The sequence below is a fragment of the Vitis vinifera genome, chromosome 7 (genome assembly GCF_030704535.1).
Source record: "Vitis vinifera cultivar Pinot Noir 40024 chromosome 7, ASM3070453v1".
Lineage (NCBI taxonomy): Eukaryota > Viridiplantae > Streptophyta > Magnoliopsida > Vitales > Vitaceae > Vitis > Vitis vinifera.
Window position 1 is genome coordinate 126,228 of NC_081811.1, and position 4,531 is coordinate 130,758.

Consider the following 4,531-nt stretch of genomic DNA (forward strand, 5'->3'; position numbering starts at 1 on the left):
TACTAATTGAATACAAGACAAATATAAAATCATAAATAAAATTATCAATATTTTTAAATAAAAATGTTTTGTGTCAAAATATACACCGATATTTCCCTAATATATTTGATACATTAGTAAAATCCAAATACCGATACATCCGTGATTACTGATATTTTCATCCTTAGAGTCACTAATATTATTGCTTGTGGTAGAAAATGCAATCATTTAAGACTTTAGACTTGGATCACTCTTGAGTTTACTTCTAGCGATCATATGAGTTCCTTGGTTATATGTGTGTTGCTCTTGAGAAAAAGAGATGTCAACAAGAAGTTGCTTAATAATATCAAGACATTCATTGTCAACATTACGACTAGTTGATTAATTTTGAGGAGATGAACCAACATGCCCATTTATCTACCATTTTTTTAGGAAGGTAAAGACCAACAACTAGGTGTTTGTTATCAGGAAAGTGACCAATAGTTATAGATGTCACATGCACGATTCTCCTACACTAATTTTTGTGTTTGTGCGGTGCTTAAAGGCTCTCTAAGCAAGCCTACTCATTTCCCCATGACATGGCAACACACATAAGCACACACAAAATTTACAAGGTACTAACCCCAACTTGTATTTTGTTAGATCACTGAATAAAATACAAGACTCAAGCCAGACCCCCACAGTCATGTTGGTGCAACTTGTATTTTATTAGAACACTGAATAGAATATAGGACTTAAGCCAAACTCCCACAATCATGATCTCCCTCCCTAAATTTCAATGTCTATCAAGGAGGATCATCCTATCCTCGTTTTATAGAGTGGTCACCATACTACAAGAAATACGATTTTTGGTGACGATCGCCAACCGTCACCAAATCTTATATATCTGTGACCAAAACCTATTGTCGCGGTCTAATGAAACTGTGACCGAGCGTCACAGTATGAGGCGTAGCTAAAGATATTGGTCATGGTCAGGTAATAAACCGTGACTATATGTTTAACCTTTAGTCACGGTCAAATAATGAATGTGATTAAATTTACACTTATAGTCACGGGTAAAATTATCGACTGTGACCATATGTAAGCTTATGGTCACGGTTAATGCCCTAAACCATGACTAAATGTATATATATAGTCACAGTTAATAAAATGACTGTGACTAAATGTCAACTTATGGTCACGGTCAGTGCCCTAACCGTGACTAAATGTATGTTTATAGCCACGGTTAATAAAAATGATTGTGACTAAATGTAAACTTATGGTCACGCTCAATCCCTTAACCGTGACTAAATGTATGTCTATAGTCACGGTTAATAAAATGACCATGACTATATGTAATCTTATGGTCACGGTCAATGCCCCTAACCGTGACTAAATATAGGTATAGGGTCACGGTAATTAAGTGACCGTGACTAATCATTAAGTCTATTATGACAAAATGTCCACTTATGGTCACGACTATTAATGACCGTGACTGAAATTAATCACATGATGGCCGCTATCCCCAAATTTTGGTGACGGTTCATTATTGAGCGTGACTAAAAGTACACTTATGGTCACAATTTTTTAGTGGTCGTGACTAAAATTTGTTATATTTTGGACATTGGTTTTTTATAAATTAAAATTTCCCAAACCTGTTATAAACCCAAACAAACCCATTTTAGACCTGTATATGCAATTAAGCAATTAAACTAATTTCAATATATTACAATCAATTATTCCAAGCTAGTTAAAAACTTATATATCAATATAAGTCATTAAATAAAAAAACATAATATAATAAAAAATAAAAAAAAACCAAACAAACAAAAGACAAAGAGATTCAAATTTAGTTTCACATTCTAACATAAGATAACAAATCAACCAACCAAAACATCACATAATAGTCATAGAAAACAAAAAAAAGTTAGGAGAATCTATCATATAAATTAGCATAATCTTCAAAAAAGTTAAGAGAATCTATCATATAAAGATGTAGCAAAATCTTCAAATTTCTACTGCTTTTGCTGAAATTGTTGCATCATTTGCATCATCTGTTCTTGAATTTGTGCTTGCATTTGTGCTTGCATTTTTCTTTGCATTTCCATCATTTTTTCTTCAAACTCTTCTTTCACTTCTTCACATGTCTTCTTTTGATTGCCAACTCAAACTCTAGCAAAAAAAAAAAAAAAAAAAATTTATATATATGTATATATTAAAAGAATTTGGAATCAATGAAAATTAAATGTATTCGGTCAAAATTTTAATAAATCACGTATAAGAAGTTTTATCTAATCTAATTTATTACCTAAATTCAATTCAAACTCTTTTTTTTTCTTTTTTCTTTTTTAAAGAAAAGTGGATTTTGACTCACTTATTTTTAAAAATATATAAAAAATAAAAAAATAATTATTTGTATATATAAAATAAAATATCTACTTGTATCTCTTATTTGTATCTCGACGCCTATAAAATAGTTGTCAATTAAGCTAATCAATAATCCATCCTTTATTATTTTATTCATTTCATAATTCTAATTTATAAAATTTCTTTAATCATGTAAGTTTGGATGCATTGAGGGATTTACTTTAACTTTAATTAATCCACCATTGCAATCCAGTTTGCACCACCATTGTAAATTTCTTTATTTATTTTAGGATGGAAATGATTTGACTATGACATGATGTCATGCCACATGGAAAATCATTAAATTTTAGGGGACTTATGGTGGGAGCTATTACATACTTAAGTTTCATTCTATATTATTAATTGTATAATGAATTTATTTAGAAAGAATTATGATTCAAAATTTTTAATAGCATGTTTGATAATTATTTTTTAAAAAAAAAAGAGTTTTATAAAAGAGTTTTAATAATTATGTTTAATAAAACAAAAGAATATTTAAAAATTTTAAATATTTTTAAAATAAATTTTATAAATAATATTTTATTTTATATATTTATATAATTATTTTTTAAAACAGTTATTTGTAGTCAAACTTTTCCATAATTATTTGTATCTCTTATTATATAATTAATAGTTCTTAAATTATAATTTTTTTATCTACTTTCTATTTTTTTTTATCTACTTAAAATATCATGGATTTTAGATAGTTGGTAATATGAGTTCCCAAAGCTAAAAAAATATTATTGAAAAGGCAATTTCCTAATACACTTAATGGGTATCATAAAATTTAAAATAATTTTTAGGACTATCTTAAAAAATATTTGTTTAAATTACCATATCCTTAACTAAAGTGTGACATATGGTATAAAAATCTATCTTACGTGGAAAATAATATTCATAAAGGTGATGTGTCTTAATTGTATGACTATAATATTTGATATACAAATAAAATATTTAAAATTTTGTAAAATATTATTGTTTGTGAGACTCATAAATAGGAAAAAAAAAATTGATATATAGTCTTTGGCCGGTAAGGATCAAATTTTATTAGTTATATTATTTACAAAAGTGGAGTGTGGAATATATAGTTTTAATCCATATCAACATGTTCACAAACACAAAGCTACAAAAACAAAGAAAAAGCAACATTGTTGAAAACTAATCAAATTAGGAATGCAACACAGTAATTAAACCCAATGGAAATAGACAATTGAAGAGAATGCAACACATAAAAGAAAAATTCTTTCATTACACAGTAACAATGGAAATAAACCCAATAACAATGAAATCAGAATTAAATCATAGAAAAAATAGAGAGAAACTAGAGAGAAATTGTACCTTGGGAAGTAATTAAGTGTGGTTTTTCCAAAAGCACCAAAACCCTATAACAAAGGAAATAAACCCAATAACAATGGAATCTCAAACCTAATCACAAACATTTCCAAAATACCAACTAACAAAACCCAAAAATAAAAAATAAAAAAAATCCCAAAACTCACCAAAACCTAGAGAGAAACAATTTTACGGGAATTTCTTGGAGGTGGCTTTGGCTTTACGGACCATAGCTTCCATGGGGCTTCTTTGGCATGGCTTCCATAAGCTTTTTCCGGCAATGGCTTCCTCCAAGCAATGGGGGTTGTGGGTTTTATGGCCGTGGGTTTTGGAGAGGAAGAGAAAATGGGTTTTGTTGGCAGGAGAGAGAGGCTTTATATTGGAAATGATTGCAGGATAAGGGTTTTGTGGGTTAAAATGTTGGCTGTGTATCTTATATTGGAAAGTCAATGGTTAAAATGTTGGCCCACATGGTTAAAATATTATATTGGAAAGTGATGTGAGGCTTTATATTCGTGGCTTTATATATGGTTAAAATGTTGGTCGTGGGTTATTATCAAATCTCATTTTAACATTTTATGGGTTAAAATGTTGGCCGTGGGTTATTATCAATTATTTTAAAATTTTAAATTTACAATTATTTTAAAATTTTAAATTAACTTTGAAAGTTCAATGTTTTACTCAATGTGTTGTTTTAAATTTTTTATTAAGTTTTATCAAGTTTTTCAAATTTTAAAATTATCAAGTTTAAAATTTAAAAATTTTATATTAGAAATTTATCAAGTTTTATATTTTAAATTTTTTTATCAAGTTTTAAAATTTTAAATTTTATAAT

The 4,531-nt window shown here is 28.1% G+C and overlaps 1 long non-coding RNA gene across 1 annotated transcript; it reads right to left on the bottom strand.

Moving 5' to 3' along the window:
- Positions 1–1,800: 1,800 nt before the first annotated feature.
- On the bottom strand, positions 1,801–4,075 carry LOC104879750 (uncharacterized). Its single transcript, XR_786133.3, has 3 exons — positions 3,864–4,075; positions 3,703–3,746; positions 1,801–2,130 (listed from the first exon to the last, which is right to left on the bottom strand). It is a non-coding gene; the product is annotated as an uncharacterized LOC104879750 (long non-coding RNA).
- Positions 4,076–4,531: the final 456 nt, after the last annotated feature.